Source organism: Oryzias latipes, chromosome 20, assembly GCF_053564925.1.
Source record: "Oryzias latipes strain Hd-rR chromosome 20, Olatipes_Hd-rR_3.1".
NCBI lineage: Eukaryota > Metazoa > Chordata > Actinopteri > Beloniformes > Adrianichthyidae > Oryzias > Oryzias latipes.
The window spans coordinates 29,161,159-29,180,042 of NC_136256.1; the positions used below are offsets into that span (position 1 = coordinate 29,161,159).

At 39.5% G+C, this 18,884-nt stretch overlaps 1 protein-coding gene across 1 annotated transcript in view; it reads left to right on the forward strand.

Annotated features, from left to right (window-relative positions):
- Positions 1–18,884, forward strand: part of LOC101154816 (cadherin-12) — a 117,808-nt gene that overhangs the window by 42,998 nt on the left and 55,926 nt on the right. The gene's annotated exons all lie outside the window — the stretch shown is intronic.

An 18,884-nucleotide genomic window follows, 5' to 3' on the forward strand; every position in this document is an offset into this window, starting at 1 on the left:
GAGCTCCAAAGTTTTAAATATGTTGATCCTGTTTTGCATTCGTACTATTGTTACTTTTAAAATGTTCATACATTGTATAATAATTACATACAGAGAAAAAAGCTTTTTTTTTTTTTTTTTGCTTTTGGCAGAGGCTCGCTTGACTTCCTTTCAAAATAAAAGTCATCCTGTGCTACATTGGATCATCCAGTTTAAGCTCATGTACTCCCAGGAAAAGTTTAAAACAACACAAATCTCTGGTTAATTCTTAGGTCCACTTTGATGGGCTGTTATCCTTTTCCCTGCTAATGTTAATCTGAGTATAAACTTTGCTTCAGTGGTTTAGAATTCATGTATATAAACATTTCTGTTCTTTTTATTTCCCTTATAATAAACCTAGCTGTGCAGGATAAGTGTGAAATGTGCTTTAAACTCACAATATAAAAAGATCAAACGCTTTTTGATAGTGTTTAATAACCTGCATATTCTGGAGGAAGAGTTGAGAGCACAAGGCCTCCTGATCAGTGTCATGCCAGCAGGGCTGTAAAAACTTTACATTTTATCTCACTGTGGGAGCAGGCACAAAGCCATTCATTTAGAAACCTAATCTGAATTAAATCAATGCTAACTAAGCATTTTTAGGTCTACATTCATTTTATGTTTCTTCAGCCAGAGAGCCACAGTGGAGGGGTACTAGAGCCACATGTGGCCCCGGGGCCTCATACCCCTGATCTAGAAGAGGAGGGAAACAGGAAGAGAGGGATTCTTTCCACTAGGCCAGGGTCACAGCTGAGATTGCTGCTTCTGCTCATGTGACATTGCTGTGCACCTTGACGTGGAGTTTTGTTGGCCGGCAGACGTTTCTCTGAGGGGAACATATGGTCCAGAGGAGAGAAGAGACGCTCCTCAAACTGGCACATCCTTCCTGGCAAGCTGCTCACTTAGAGAGAGGAGGGGAAATGAAGGAGCTGAGGCTGAAGTGAAGGAGGGCTCCTTCAAATGTCCAACCATAAATATGTTCTTCAGTTTTGTTGTCTTTTCTTCATTTGTAAATGTTTCTGGTAAATTAAAAAAAGAAGCTGCTGGAAACCTGAGGGAGGCATCAGACTGATCAGCAAAGTCCAGCCTCAGTCTGAGGTTCGGCCCTTAGAGAGACTGAATGAAACCAGGAGGCGTTCGCCCATCCGTTAGGACCGACTGCCCCATGTTCAACTGCTGTTCACATGGAACCCTTCTCCACTTCGGCCTTCAAAGTTCTCGTTTGAATATTTGCTACTACCACCAAGATCTGCACCCGCGGCGGCTCCACCCGGGCTCGCCCCCCCCCCCCCCCCTCCCCTCCCCTCCCCTCCTTAAAACATTCACAATTTTGACCTTTGTCATACATTTAGTGTCCGATAACACCGGGCCCATGGTCTAAGAGGTAGCTGTTCCCTTCAATATCGTTTTTTGTTTTTCTGCAGTGACAAACTGCCCAAATCAAATCACCTGAGTCATGAAGCTAAACTGTTTTTGTTTGCATGTCTTCATTTTTGACCGCTTTCTTCAGTTTTCTTCTGGTCAAATGGATTTATCCAAAATAATAAATTAAACTGGCATTATAACAACCATGTAAATGTGACCATCTCCTCAGCTCTCTGGAGTCTGGGTCATCTGGAGCGTGCAGATCCCACTGTCTCATTGTTTTCTGGACCAAATCAATCAGCTGCTCGTGTGCCGTCATCATTACTCTGTTATTTTCAGAGTTACTTTCTGGATGTGGAGAGCCCTGATACTATGCTCTAATCATCTAATGAAATGTTTTCTGTCCAAATGAAGGTCAGAGATGAGTCTGCTCTCATGAAAGGCCAGTTGCTCCTCTCCACCTATAGGGTGACAAATACCTGCCGTCTGTGGATTCCTTTCAGTCAGTCTGTCATATTCCAGAAAATGTTGGCCGTAATTTCCTTCATTATCAGCTTGTTTGCAAATGTCTCCTCTAAATCTGGGTTGTAGTCCAGCTGAGCAAAACCCACCGTGAAAGCTGTGATATAAAGAAGAATGGCCTCATCCTTCATCCTGTTTGAAAATAAATCAAAACATGCAAAGCAGAAAGAAAGTCAATAAAATAGTCCAGACCCTCAAGAAAAAGGTCATTTGTTAGTGACCTGCTGTGTGTTTATGCAGACATTTCTGCCTGAATAAAAAAAATAATCACATTTTACACTCATACTTCTCTCTGGATTGTTTATTCATTTTTTGTATTGTTTCACTCCAGAATCATGACTTTTAACCGTTATTTTAAGTAACCAGTGCAGTACGCCATGCCATGTAACGCCATGCCAGCATGTCTGTTGATCCCAGCGGTTCCATGGGTGGAACAAAGCAAACATTCATGTGTGCTTACAGTTTAAAGAAAGTAAGACTTATACATATATATTTATGTAATAATCTGCAGGGAAACAGTCTTTTTTTTGTTTTTCATGGATCCCATCTGCGTCTGTTTGAAGTAGCAGTGGGTTGAAGCAACAGGTTAGTGTGGAGCACGGAGGCTGTGGCTGCAGGTGGAGCTCCGTCCAAACCGTTTGGTTCACCACCAGACAATCTGTGCAACAAAACAAAGGCAGCAATTCAAAACCAAAACAGATGAATGACAATCAGAAAGTCAGTCTGTACTGAGAATTGGATTCACTATGGTGTCAAAAACACATCTTACCACAAACATTATCAAAGTAACTTTTTTTTCTATGTATTTTTATGAACACATCCTTTTTTAATGTTTCCCTAAAGTTTGAAAATGTTTAAATACATTTCAGCATGTTTTGTTTCTAAGAGAAATGCCCATTACAACACTGTTTATTACTTTAGTCAGTAAAAAAATTAAAGTAAAAATAGTGAAAGTAACTTCTTAAAGGGTCTTAATCCTTAAGATTAGTTTGCAAATCTTTACAGCAGTCATGTTGCACACAAAACACATTTTAATAAAACAATCCAAAATAAAATAAAAACATCCACTTCTGGTTAAAAGCTCAAGATTGTTTGTAATATAACCAGGCAGGATTGAGACAAAAGGAAGAGATTTCCTTTAGCTTGAAGAAATGCCATTGTGTTTAGTTGTAATTAACCCCTGTGAATGTACAAATGTAGTTATTGGACTCTTTAGAGTAGTTTGGTTCTAAATTAAGCCAATAAAATCATCAAGATAAAGATAGCAAAGACAAAACAAAGAGCTTTGGTAAATGTTTGGTTTTAATTAAGAAATCCAACCTGATTATGTTGTTCCTTTTGTCACTTTTAATTGGTGATGAAGAAACTTCTGCAAAGTCAGCTGACAGCCTGTTGTTCATAATAAAGTCCTTTATCCTCCTTAGCTTATCACAGCGTCTCATCTCTGTTTTCTGACTCATCATCCTCTCTGACACCAGCTAAAGCACATCCCATCATTCTTTTTATTCAACATTTTTACTGCAAACCCTGAAGGTACCTACAAACCCTCTGGCATGTTCTAGAATGAGTTTTACGCAGTTTCATGAACGCACATCCAGCGTGATGTTCAAGGACCTAAAGGGCTTTTCACGACCCTTTCAGATTAAAATATATCCATACATATCTATATGACGATATATTATTACCTTTGGCACTCGAAAGAACAATTTTTTTTAATGAAGTTATTTTTCCAACCCAGAAGTTAGACGTCTTGATCTTTGAGGCCCGACCTTTATTTCTGTGTGGGCTCCGCCCATTTCATCACGTCAGCCTACAGCCGGCCTCGGCAGCATGTCTGCTTTTCGCCTATGGAAACAAACCACGCCCGAAACGTTTCTCCACAGAGAAAGCGGGCGTGTGTGTTAGCCTGGGGGCGGGGCTGGCAGCGCGGTCTCTTCCTGGAAGGGGCTGTTTTTCACTTTGTGACATCATCATGAGAGAGCGCACTCGTTTTCGTGGATTGGGAGGGGCCGGTGCTCAGATAGCAGGTTTTCAGAGGAACACTCGGAAATGCCTGAATGAATCAAAATACCACTTTGGGGTTGTTGTTTTTTGTGAGGACTTAACATTATGACACACTTTAAAGCTCAAAAGGTTGACTTTGCATAGGCCCTTTAACAACTTGCATTGGGATGCGTAAAAGCGAGCGTTCTGAACGCAGAAGCCAACATTCGGGTTGACTCACGTTTACATAGACCGTTTCATGAAAGTGGCCGCCTAAGTGAGAGATGTGTCGGTAACCTGTGCATATCAGGTTACAGCAGGTTTTTAGGCTGCATGAACTCAGAAAATGCAAAGATGAATAAAAGCAACAACAAAAAAATGACAGACTTGTTTTTAGTATGACTTACATTACATTTTGTTTATGTAGATTCTTTGAATATTCCACTGTGAATCCTAAGAAGCTATAACAACTACAGTGTCGGCATGTTTCCAGTAGATTTCAAAGCTTTGGAGGATTTTCACACCATGAAAACATCAGAAACCTGAGAGAAAAAACTAAACCTCACTGGTTCACCTTATCTGAGGGCAGATGTGCTGTTTGCTCGGTTTAAATCAGCTATAAGGGTGTGGAGCTGGTACAGCTAGGTCATTTCAAATGAGAAGGGAAAAAAAACAATAAGTAGATATAAAAAAATAAATGGAAGATAAAACAGAGATGTCGTTTTTCATTGTGTGAAAAAAACAGGTGGAATGTCAGTATTACTATCAAAGGAACATTTGTGATAACGCAGGAGTGAAGTGTTTATGAAAATGATTCCTAATGGTGTCATTAGGATAAAGCAGCAGAGAAAACAGAGCTGGTCTCAGAGAACACCGCACAGCCTCGGGTCATTTTCTCCATATTTTATCAGTGTTATAAAATATGGAACATTTGCAGTGTTAGAATTGGGACGGGGTCACATTGAATGAAGTCCCCTCCTATCTTTATTCCACCTTCTTATTGTTTATTCCAGTTTCTTGTGTTACTTTAAGGGATAAGCGCAGAATTTTCTTTTTTTTTCTAGAAAAAGAAAAGCCTAAAAAAGTCACTTTTGGACAATCAGTGGCTGATTCATGTAAACGTACATGTTACATACATAAACGCACATGTAACGTGTACATGTTAATGGCAGCAAATTAAAGCTAAAGCCTCAAACAAGTAGAATAGATGGAAAATATATAGTTTTAAAATGTAGCTGTAATACAATAAAACAAAAACTAAAAAGAACATTTATTGCTTCACCATTTTTGTAATTTGCAGCTAAATAATGTCCTTTATTAAGGGCATTCATGTACACTCGGAACAAAAACACGAGTATCCCCTCCATTTCCAGGACCCCCAAGACTCACTAGATTGAAAAATGAGTCCACAAAATTTACATTTATTTTGAGGTTTGTCTGCATGTTTGCTCCTTTAGAACTCTACTAAGTACCTTATGTTATTTTTATTAAATAATTTGTGTAAGTGCGTATGTTTATTTATAGTAAACATGAAGAACGAAATGTTTGTGCAGCTGTTTAGACCGTACTTATGCCAGAAGGACTTCCTCCAAGGACACAATTGAGATTTCCCTTTAAAACTCCTGCAGCACGTCTCTCCTCAGCCCGCATCAGCTGCCTTTTAAACCGTCAAACATCCTCTATGATGCTTTCCAGAGATCGATTTCTAGGTCATTTTCCTGAGGAAGGAGGGAGGAGAGCTGATGCGGGGCACAAATTAAACAAATGTGAACAAAAAAAATGAGTCTATTATTCCAGATTCCAGACAGTTTCATGGAAGCACAGGTTTCCATTCCTTGGTTCGACATGGAAATCACGCTGGAGCCAGAGATTCTTTTACAGTGAAAGTTTCTTTGCTGAGTTTCTCTGCAGGATTTTAGTGGTTCAGAGCAGCAGCAGCTTTTAACGTGATAAATCACTGATGGATTGGATTTTTGTTTTCTGACGCTAGAAAATGATAAACAAATGAAGGCAACTTGGTGGAAAAGTGTCCCATTTTAAAACACACTCAGTATTAAAACACACTAAGTGGTACCAGTAGACATTTCATACAGTCAGGCATCACTCTGACTACCCGTAAAACCATCGGGACAGGACAAATGACAATGGCTTCATTAGAACAGGAATGAGCAGCAATAGTCCCAGCAGTTTGGATTAAATGTGGCATTTTTAAAGCACCCGCTCACTTCAGGCAGTGGTTATGTCAAAATGCTTGATAATCTCATGTTTATGACGATGCCGACATTTGGCAGCAGAACCCACACATTGGTGGAGAAACCTGTGGAGAATCTTTATTTGATTCCTATAGCTCTTTTTCCAGATTTTGGGACCTGTTGGGGTAGGACCCAAAATGCAGGAGACCAGGCTTAGTGGCAGAAACGTATGTATTTAAACATGAGCCAATAAAAACTAAAACCCACAGACACATGACCCCAGCGAGAAGAAAGAGGTGACACATCAGAAGACCTGGAAACCAGAGACTTAAATACATTGGAGGTCATTAACACAAATCAGGACAGCTGTGGATAATTGATAACCTACCTGCTGTGACTAGTGGGGGGGTGCAGAAGATGACAAGAACCAAGGAGATGTCACTAAAGGATTGAATTAGAGTGAACAATCCTCACCATAGAAATGTAGCTGGAAACATTCTAATGACAGAAAAACTAAAGTTATGTCAGAAGAAAGAAGCAAATTATAGGAAATTATTGTGACTGGAATTAAATTTACTTTTTCAGTAAGAAACAGAAAAAAAAACAATTGTGTCGTAAAACACATTTATGTCAGAATTCTGACATTAATTCTGAATCTTTTAAAAATCAACATAAAAAACACAAAAACTCTTGTGGTGATTTTTATTTTTACCTTTTTAATGTTGAAATTAAGTAGACCTCCTAAATAATATATACAGTAAAAAAGCTTTTCAAGGACTATGTGTAAGCGTCGTTGTAATTAGTTAATTTTTGCTTTGACTGAGTAACTGACTTCTGTAATGACATTCTGTATTTACTTTCTGAAAACATTTATTTATTGTCAATTTTTGCACAGAAATCTGAAGCATTTGGTTCAATTTCACACGTTTTTCTTTTTTTACAAATTGTAAACATTGCTATTGATTAGTCGGTAGCATGGGTACAATTTACCCATAAATAAATTGGTAAACATACCGTCTAACATAAAACATTTGGCTCGCTCATAATGACAACCCTTTGAAATATTTTTTTATAGTGCAACATTGAATACGAAGGGATCCATGGAATGATTTGCATTAGATGAAAAACAATTCTCCTTTCGTTTGTTTAACACGCTTTAGCTCCACTGTTGACACTTTTTGACTTCAGTCACTTTAAACCGTTTTCACAAAAAACACTTGTGATGTGTTGCATACTGGAGCTCAGCCGACACGGGTAGCCACTTTTCTCTGTGTCTGAATCAGCTGATTCACGTTTACCGTGTGAGCTGTGGAAGAGGTGGATTTATTTGTTTTCCAAAGATGAGCTCACATTTCTGCAAAAATATTTAGAGAAAACTTTTCTCTGGCTGCTCAAGCTTGGTCCCATCTGATGCTGCATCAGAGTTGAAAAGACTGTTAACCTCAAACTAAAATCATTTTGAATTTCAGACCGGCCCCGCTGGCTTCAGGACATGCTCCATCCTCTTTACATGAGCGGCGTGCATTCTCCTTTCTCATTTGGTGGAACCAGGCTCACTTCACTTTGTTAAGACACTAGTCAGTGGAAAGAAATGATACCAGGTTCAAATCACGGCTAAAATATTAAGAGGCAGTCTTCCTCCTCAATAAACATTTTAGCTGAAAACATGCAGAAGCATCGGCCAGCAACCATTTCTCACTCGAATACTCGGATAAATGATTTATATCTAAGTCAATATGCCAGTCCTTTTCATCATGGCTGCCACTGTCTCTCCTACATTTTTATTTTCTTACTCGCCATCCAACGATGAAAGACCATCCCTTTTATTGATGGCTCTTCTCCCAGGTCAACCTCACACATTCATGAGATTTATTATTGAATTGGATCTTGCAGTTTAATCTTTCAATAAGCACCAATAACACGGACATAAAAACCCTCTGAACAAGACGTACACACCCGGCCGGCAAAAGAAAGATTCCATATGAAATTTACAAGCAATGGTGAGTTCCACGCTGTTAAACATTGTTCAGTTTAAATGGTCTGGATTTAAACAATAAAACTTTAACCTGAGAGGCCCCGTATTTAAACGGCAAAGCAGTTTGCATGCCACAACGATGATAAATACTTCAGAAGAACAGTCTGCAGGAAAGAAAGAAAAAACAGCAGCTAATTAACTTCAACTCACAAATCACACGCTTCATAACTTAATTGCATTACACAGAAATGTGCACGGTTATTCTGTGACCTACAGCTAAGTGAGGCTAAAATCAATGTGCCAAACAATAATCTTCCATAATTTTGTTGATTTTTCCACTGTATCCTTAAAGAAGGACCAACAAAATCGGATTTTCTTACACCATTGAAGATTAGTGAAGGCTTATCTGGAAGGCTGTTTGTGTTAAATTATTGTTTTTACTTTAGCAATTTAGAAGGAAATGTGTCTGGTTTAACCTTTTTTGTGCAAATTTGTTTATAAAGCAGAGAAGACATTTTAGAAGAATATATTTAAAAAAAAAACTGTTTCTTAAAAATTTGGCTTTGCACTTCTCTATGATATGCAACGTGATGTCAAATGACGTTTCTCTTGAAGATTATACATGAGGTAGTTAGTGATGCAGCATATGGTTAGGACGTTTTAGGAGGTTGAGGTCATTGAGACTTATAATATATGTTGATGATGAATGTTTCTAGAAACTGTGAAAGAACGGCTAAAATTAAAGCTAATGGTATCATTCATCTGTGCTGCCAGAGTCATATATTTCTTATATTTCATTCTCATGATAATGTACTTCTCCTTGTATTCACTGTATCATGTTCCCCAATGATATTGTAATGACTCTCTTCATATCACTTACAACCAACATTTTCCAGTCGTGAGTCGACACTGACGGGGAACGTTCTGTACATCTTTATGTCGGTTATTTCACGTTAGCTGCGTTTTAAAATATTTGACCGCTGAGCAGGTGTGTAGTGTTTTTTCATTTATTTGATTATATCTAGTGTCATTTTTTTGGTTAACAGAGATTCCAGCCAATTATTCAAAAAGTATTCTGCATCCACCCATAAGGACAATTGTGACTGAAGCTTCAAAATAGACCCGGTTAACTTGAAAGCTTTGAGGGTTAACACCACTTAACAGCTGAGTCAGACCTCAATACTCAGAAGTACTCTTCTCCCTGGTGGCTTAGTGTCAGAGATGGCGGTTGCTGAAGAACCCAAACATGAGCGGAGGCAGGTTAACTAAAACCTGAAATCATAAAATGAACAAAATTGTGGTAACTTGATGTGGCAGAGACAGACACAGAGGGTAACAAGACTAAACGAAAGGGATTGAAGAGCAACAAGTGTCAAGTGGAGAAAAAAAAACATCAGCTAACATTGACTGACGGGGGGGTCAGAGAGCATCAATGATAGGAGAACCAAAGCTGTAGATATATAAGCACAGAGTTGCCCCAATACTGTTAGTGTTTTCACACAATACATTTAGAAGTGAAGCAACAGAAAACAAAATCCATAAAACTGAATTGATGGTAGCGCTTAGGATTGCTCAAATTTAGTGGCTCAATGCTACTTGACTGTCTGCTTATCAGCTCTGGATTTAGCTACCATCACATGACCAGAGGAGGCCTAATGCCTAATATTCAGTCATGTAATTGCAAGTAGCTGAGGGGTAGTGGAGTAGCTTAATCCAAATGTGAGTGGGCATCCGTTTTGGATCATATTAGCTTCTTCATAAACTGTAATCACAGAAAACACATGTGATTAATAACTGCTACAGGGAGATTCATACCTGATTTTTTCAGATCAATGCAAGTCTTGTTCATTACACCCATAAATTCCAAATCAGTCTCTGACAAAGTTGTGAATAACGCAGCCCTGGACCTTGGTGGCTGATAATTTGATTTACTTTGATTTGTTTTTGTGAAAAGTGCATCAAGGTTCTTTTTTTTTATTTTATAAACAGGATCTTATTATTAAAAGATCCTAGAATTGTTGCACACAAACAGTCTGCACAGCTAAGCCTAATATGTTGTTGCCTAAAAATGTATTGCATTAAACCAGTTTGGCTTCATTGTTAGATCATGGCTAAGTCAGACCCACAACTGACTTCTACTCAGTTCTCATCCTAAACCTGGACCGGAATGTCAGAACTGTTGAGCGGTCTGAGTGAAAGTCCACTTTGGACCTGACTGGTCCTGGAAGAGTTGGTGTCAAAACCAGAGCAGGATATAAAGTAAACCTGTATTGACACACACACACACACACACACACACACACATATATATACTGTGGCTGGATATTTGCCAGTAGAACCCCCCCATGTGTTTTTGCCTCCATCCTTATTACCTGACTCTGGCATGACACTATCCTGATAGGAAGCTCTGAGCTGTCAGCAGCAAAGAAATGGCTCACAAGCCAATATCGATCAGCTATAATAAGCTTGCAGGATTTGACATAGAATGCTCTTCCCATCACCTGCTCTCCGGCGCTGCAGAGACCCAAAAAAAAAACAAAAAAAAAGGAACTACTCAGCTCACACTCATGATATGGAAAGGTATGGTAGAGACCTGAAAAGATGTGGATATGAAGCCTCCTGAAACATAACAACAGACTGTCAACATGTCAGACAGCTGAGCTCGGAGGACTGGGACTTGGACTCAGTATGGATTTTACCTCCCAGAGTATTGAAATAAACTTAATACAACAGCATGGTATTAATAGAAGCCAAAGCAGTAACGGACACTAAAGCATTTGCAGACACATGCTGATGATTGACATGAAGGAGGGAGAAGCTTTATCTTCCCTAAAATGTTATATTTTAGGTAAGGCAGGTAAGGCAAACATTTCTCACAACTAAAAGACAAAAATGTGATGAAAGTCATAAACATAACTGGGGTGTTCATGGATTTGAAACTTGTTGGTTTGGGAAAGTTGGACCACCACCAAGTGACGGATCGTGATTGGCTGGATATCAGACAAAGGTTCCAGCTTTGATATGCATTCCTGAGGAGCTCCATATAATCCTGGCTGCAGAAATCCAATTACAGCCTTTTCTACCGAGGTAGGTTACGTTCTTTGCTGAAATCACTCAAATTAATCAATATGCAAGTTTATTGCCTTGCCTCTGTGGCACCATGTGCTGCAAATCCTGACAGTAACAAGGAGCCCTGCGCCTTCCAGATTAAGAATTCCACAAGACAATCCCTAACGCAAGTTTCACCACCAACAATGTCAGCTTCCACCGCCAGACAAGAGGCTCGAGTCTCTACAAATATAATGACTAGCAGGGATTTTTAAACGGTGACAGACGGAACGATCTGACCTACTGGCTACAAACAACATTACTGAAGTGAACACATATTATCCAATCCCTTTTGTCTTTGCATTCGGAATAAATTAGGTTTCTAGGAACATGTATTGATACCTAACAACTGAACCATCTGTTTGACTAACATCACTAAAGCTCTGAAATGTAAATATGTTTTGAGGAGCGGCATGCAAAGCAACGATCTGAAGGGGGAAAACTAAAGCAGAGGAATGCTAATGCAGGTCCTCGCAAAGAGAAGTAGACGTTACCAGGAATCTCATTTCATTTCCACGCACACACCAGCAATGCATCTTTTTATAGGCGACATGTCAACAGATACCCTGACTAGAGCATATTATTAATTACCGTCACTGGGAAAAATGAAGGTGGAGGTCATCCTCATCATTCTGTCAGCAGGCTCTTGATGAGTTAGGTGCAGATTCTGATTTGTTTTAAGTTATCAATAATGTCTGCATTTGAATTCTCCACACTCTGATAGTTTTGATGGTTAATGGGATTCAGAATGGAGCCATTAATAAAGCAACTATTTATTTTTCCCTCTGGTTAAAATAACATCATCTTTTGTCACATTAAAGTGGTTATGATTATGATTTTACATTCGTTTTATAAAGCGAGTGTGTTGACATTTAAAGACATCCATTGTCTGCTTCTTTAATATTCCTTTTTTAAAAGAAATTACCATTGTTATTTTAATGGATTTTTTAATTAATATCAGTCAACTTTGACTTATAATTAATGAAGCAATGGGCCTCTTCTTTTTTACAAAGAATTTGCATTTCTTTTTTGTGCAAATCAAATGCAACTCCACTGGGCACCAGCTCTGAATCACAAGAAAATGAATTTAAAAAGGCCGTTTCATGCTAACATGTTAAAAAAGACGGCCTTTTTGTTGCAAGTCAGAGAACAATCAAAGGTAAACTCCCCCTTCATCATTTGTGATAATTTATTCAGAATTAGAGCCATAAACACTTATGCAAAGTGATAGCACTGCTGTGTTGGCTCCAGGTCACTGGAAATCAGAGGTGTTTTGATGTATTATATATGTACAAACTTAGAAATTGAAATCATAGGTTTGATGATAATTGATCCCATGCAGGAGGGGATGAGGTTTTTGATTCTTCAAGACTTTTAATGATCCACATCAATTATAATAAACTCTCAGACTCAGTCAGTTTTCTTTTCAGGAGTTCTTTTCCTTGCATGTCCGCATATCTCTGACTGCCTTCATTTCAGGATAAAAGCTCCTGAACCCTGATACATTTGTTTTTTATTCAGACTTGTTTTCGGCATCAAAATGTTCATAAAATAAATCAAGAGTAACATACACTGGCAGATTTATTCGTTCAAGAGTTTGTTTCCCCCAAATGCCTGTGAAATGCCACTGAAGCGGATCCAAAGGTGTTGTTCTTTTCAGTGTGAATGCCACACAAACTACCCAGACATCCAAGGTTCTCATTCATCCTCGTGATGTTGAGTCATGGCATCTGGACTAACAGTCATCTTTCCTTGAATAGTGGTAGACAAAAGAAAGAATCCGGAGGACCAAAGACAGAGGGCTGCAAACTAAAAAGAGTAAATGACCTTTAGGACAATGCCCCCCACTTGAACCAAGTCCACTGGACTGTTTTAGGGTGTACCCAGACTGGAAGGCTCTGCGTTTGGTCTGTACCCAGACTGGAAGGCTCTGCGTTTGGTCTGTACACAGACTGGAAGGCTCTGCGTTTGGTCTGTACACAGACTGGAAGGCTCTGCGTTTGGTCTGTACATAGACTGGAAGGCTCTGCGTTTGGTCTGTACTCAGACTAGAAGGCTCTGCGTTTGGTCTGTACTCAGACTGGAAGGGTCTGTTGGTCCGGACTGAATCTGCTGAATGTGACCCTTCCTGACCCTTGCGTTTTGTCTGTATTCAGACTGTCTTCAAGCAGGCTTTCCTGTTTCAAACCAAAGCTTGTAACAAAACCATGTGACTAAATATCCATTCAGTAATTGGCCAGGAATTGTGAGGGCAGGGTAAAGAGGCAGAAATTATAATCATAAACTTTGCAATTCTTGTTGGGATAGATCATTTAGACGTTCTGTTCCAAGCACAGAGCGTATTCAGACTGAAGAAACTCAGAGCCAACCGAAGCTCAGTCCGATTAAAAACGACCTGAGATCACCACGAAAGATGGGTCAGAGAGCAATTCCTGGACCTGGACAGAGGTCCACTTGGCTGTATTCAGACCAAAAATTTGTTCCAGGTTATGGGGTAAACAAACTCTAACTCACTTTAAGCGAACCAAATGTGTCCAGTCTTAATACACCCTCAGTGTGAAAGCATCCCCGGTCACTGTTTTCTGAATCTGTGGTTTATCTTCTCACAGCATTTTCTGCTGTTGATGTGTCCGTTTGGCAGATTTGTCTTTGTCCAAATCTTCGTGTTAGTCTTCAGACTGAATATTTGCACAGGACTCCTGCTCTGTTTGACTTTGGAAATAAATACAGTTTAATTCTGCTGTCAATAAAGAGGTAATTGAAACACAGCCACTCAAATGTTGGAAATAAAGCACCTGAAGATAAACTACCCTTGGTGCTAAAGCTCCATTCCCGTTCCTGCCTCTTCCCCCGTGGAAGAGGCAGGAACAGGGAGGGGGCGACATTAGGGGAGAGGCTGTAACCTTGTGGTAAACTCAGAGACACTGTTGTGACATTTGTGTCTTTTGTTCTTGATTTCTAAGGCTGATTGAAAGAAGTGTGTTTAAAATGAACAAACAAGAACAAATCTTGATTGTGTTTCGTAGCCATGAAGACGTGATTGTGGAAAACCAGTGACAGAGTTCAGAAATGTGGGAGGCTTTCAGAAAGGGAGCAACACAATATGGGGCCTGTGATTTTAATTATGCGGTTGATCAGTCAGAGCTGGAGAAAATGGTTCTTTTTTTTTTTATAACAGTGGGAGTTCATTTTATAGCAAGGTGACTGGGGAACATGCCCCTTCTTTTTATGGTCATCATGTGTCTTGTGAAACACCTCAAAGGACTTTAGTGTGTGCGGTGAGATAGAGGGAGGAGAGCTTGGTTGAAGCTGTCGTCATGACAACACCAGGTGAGAGCGATGACATGTGAGCTGTCATCTGCCCGCGTCCTCTCACTGAGCATGCTGTCGTTCTCACTCGCTGCTGCCCATCAAACTAACAGCTCATTCTGCTGCCCTTCCTCGACAGCTCAGCTCCAAATTACTGATGAGGAGACCCGGAACTGCTCCGTTCGACCCGGTTCATGACAAAAGATTCTGTTCAAACATCAGATTTAATAGACTCAATGAAGGATTGTTTGCTTATTCAAGATGAAGGACAATTACTCAGAAGGTGTTGCAGTTATTTTCTTTTTGACATGTTTAGGTGTCTTTCTTTCCTTCTCAGCCTTTCATTCCGATTTCCAGCCCTATTTTTGATCATGTCTTCATTTTCTTTTTATGCAATGTGGGGGGATTGAGAGCAGTGTTGGTGCTTCAATGATTTGTTTTTTTTTTTACTTTTACATTAATTTTATTCTGTAAGAATCTTGGTTTCACAAAAAAGCGTTTTGTAAATACAGTTAGATTTGTTTGGTTTCATACACTGCAGCAAATGGGAGGAAGGCCGATCATATCTCAAAGGTTGTGTCTGGATTTCCTCCCTACTCCCCGGTTAGTGCACTATATAGGGAGTGTTCAAATCTACAATTTCCTGGACAACTCCCAGAATTCTCTGCAAAAAAACAATATGCATCAATGCTCAATCTATTAACAAATATTGTCCACAATGCATTGCATATGAACAATTAATCATTTGAAAAAGAATTTTGTCAATTCATTTTTTATAAACCCCCCAAGTTTTCATCACCAGAACACTGTGGATTCTTAAGTAGTCTTTGGAAAATGTTCATATTTATTAAGTTTTTACAACAAAAATGGGTGACATACTATTTGGCATTTAGGAAAATAAAGAAAAACTAGTGAGTATGTGTCCAAATTAAATTAAAATCCAGGGTACTTGATGGTCCTGCACTATATTGACTTTTAGGGGTCAGCGAGGAGAGAAGGATTTTGGACTCAGCCCAAGACAAGCTTACAGAATCCAGATTGACTGCTCTGTGACAGGATGTTGTAGGGATGTAATGTTTCATTTGAACACATTTTCATTTCATCAATCATATCATGATTAGTAGTTGTTGACACCATTCAGAGTTAAAATCGGTTTATTTTAACGATCCGATTGGATCCTATTTTCTGCCCTAAAGTGGATCCAGATCATCTTCATCCAAACTTCCAGCAGTGAGACTCAGACAGAAATTCCTGCTACTAAACAGTTTTCCAGATTCTTGGATTTCTTCCAGATCATCAAGTTAAATGAAATCTGTGTCCAAACCAACAAGTAAACTAGAATGAATGTCAAATCCATTCACATGTTTCCTAAAGTTCACCACTGTTGTTTTTCCACATCCAAAGAATCCAAAGGGAACATTCTTAGAACATTCTAGACACTGGATGGTCACATGACTTTATTCAAAGGACTGGAATGATGGACTGATCCGTGTTCATGACATCACACGTGTGTTGCCCGTGTTTATTCAGAACTTATTTTGTTTTATTCAAAGTAAAAACAAAAAACAAAACAACTCAAGAAAGTTATTAAAAAGTCATTAAATAGCAGCTTTTCTTTAAAAAATGTTTATGATAACTGATGATAGTAAATTAGGTATATTAGGTGTGTTTGCGGGGCCCAGATTAGACTGAGAAACCATCCCGGCTGTACCCTGCCTTCAGCCAACAGTAGTTGGGATAGGCTCCAGCATTTCTTGACCCCAAATAGGATTAATATAAATTGGACAATGCAATTTTTGTATTATAGCAATACATTATTTAATATGGCTCCATTTAAAAACTTCAGGTTGCAGTAAAGTCAAATGATTAAAACATAAAAAAGAAAAACCCAGAAACAGCAGAAAGTGAAACGAAACATAAAACAAACCAGACGAATGTAAATAATAAAGAGCAGGAATGCCTGAACAGATGTGTTGAGTTTTGTTTGAAGAAATTCAAAAATAAATGATACTGAAAATGTCAGGGGGGAGGAAATTCCAAAGGGGGGAGGCAGAGCAGCTCAAAGCTCTGTCCTCCATACTTGTGGACGGATGAGGAGGATCTGGGAATGTGGGCTGCTATGGTACGAGGGGGCGACTTCCAGAATGGCCTTGTGGGTAAAAAGCAAATGTCTTGTACTGAATGTGATGTTTGAGGATCCAGTGCAGTTGCTGGGTGGATGAGGTTGTTGTTATGATGAGTGTAGAACAAGCTGAAGCTTGTGGAGTTTTCTGGGGGGGACAAAACAGTGGGGTGTCGAGTCGGGACGTGATAAAACTGTGAACTAGGATGGTAGCAGACTGGGGGGGGGGTCTCAGATGGTTCATGTTACAGCGGTGGAAGTACGCTGATCAAGTGAGGCTGGTAACATGGGAAGAAACGTGCGGTTTCAAGGACAACATAAGACTATTTCCATATGAGGGGGGGGCTAAGGGTCTGATAAAATGGGGGCTTCGGTTATAGAGCAGCATTTCTGTTTTATCATCTGTGACCCATAATCTCTCTGTTTATTTCTCAATAGAACAAAAACATTGGAAGAATTTGGAATCACATTAAAGCTATGATTAGTTTACTTTGATATGCAGGTCAAAAACCGGTGTGCACTGGATTTTGCACAACATTGGGCTTATAAATGAGGTGCTATACTCAACTCCTTCTGTTAACCTTCCTCTCTTCCTCTCCCTTTTCTTGCATCTTCTCTCCTTCCCATCTTATTTTGCTCGTATTTTTTAAGCCAAAAAAAGCAAAGGTCAACCAGGAAAAGCATACAAGGTCACAGAGGACATTCTTTTCCAGACAAAGTAACATCCAACATGGAACTGACACTTGCATGACTTACTCTAATAGTTCACTGAAACAGTTCAGTGTTGTATTATGGACATGCTATAAAATATAAGATTGCCCCGAGCATTTTATTGTTTTTTCTATTTGAAACAGATGGGTCAAAAAAAAAGTCTCAGCACTAATTACTTATCATGAAAATTGGGAAACCTTCTGGAGTAAATGAAACAATTCAAGCATGACTGGAAAGCAGTTTCCTGGTGTTTTAGGGCCCTGTTGGCTCACTCTTTGAAGCACTTGCAGCATGTTTTACATTTAGATATCCCCGCCTTAGACTCATGGGATCTCACCATTGGTCATCTCAGAGTATTACACCACGATGAGGTTCAGACAGAGCAAACAAATGTCCCTGTCCTGACGTAATGATGAGCCAACAAAGCGTGAGCCACAAACAGCAGTCATCTCATGAGTGAACTTGAGATTTTTGTTCAAAATCTTTCTAGCATGAAGGCTTCAGGGATTTCCTGATGAGCGTGAGGAAGCCATGCATAACACCTACATCAAATGTAAATGCAAGTTTTTCAGCAAACTCGGCAGGTGGCTGCACGGAGCCATTTGTAATCGTGAGGCTCCAGTAGTATTTTTACATGCGTTGTGGTGGCCACCGAGGTTTCAAGAAAAAGTTCAAATTAAAAGGAAGTTTTTTTAATTTTTTTTTTTACATCGATCAGTGGCTGCCCGGGCACATCTGGAAGTTGCACGGTGGCAGTCCAGGGACAGGTGGGTGGCAGGAAGGCAGCAGCGTGATAAATGACTGATGGGAGGGTCTCCAAGGTCCTTGCATGGTGGCAGCTGTATTTGTGACCGCAGCGTTTGACCTATCAGTATTAATAATATGCAAGGTGAAAAGTGCACAGAAAATTCATTATTCAAATAGCTTAGTTTATTCCCAAATAAAAGCTGTTTTGAAATCCACTCTCTTGTTAAATTATCCCCTTGTGGAATAGAAACACAACTCATTAATAAACAACACACTGTGAAAAATATTTAGCAGCCTAGTATTCCACTAAAGTTGAGTCCTGAGAATAATTTGAATAGCAATGCAGCCTGGCTGACAGTTCTTTAAGGCTATGCTTCTGTGAACCTGGTGAGTTGGTGTGAATTGCAAACTGCTCCTGTTGTCCTTTTCCTTGTCTGCTTGAAGTGCCGTCTACAACATCCAGAGCTGCATTTGGTCCTTTGTTTTCACCCCACTGGCAGTTCCTCATGTGAAAACAGTCACCCATTAAAAGCTGCTGATGACAATCCTGTAGCAAATTCACTCGGTTGAAAAAAGAACAATTAAAGGGGGAGCTCAATAACTTATCTGAAGGGGTCAGTGTTTCACACAATATGTTGGTAAACCCGATTCCTCCCCTGATGCTCCACCGCTACTCTGTCCAAAATCAATGTAAAGCACAGAAACAGGCAAAATCATTTGTATCTCTAATGAAAGAGAGGCTCTGCCTCAATTGAGCTGAAGGAATTGCTGTAATTTTTTCTCAGTAAAAGAACAACCCGTCAGGAGCTGTCCTGTCCATTTCCACTAGACC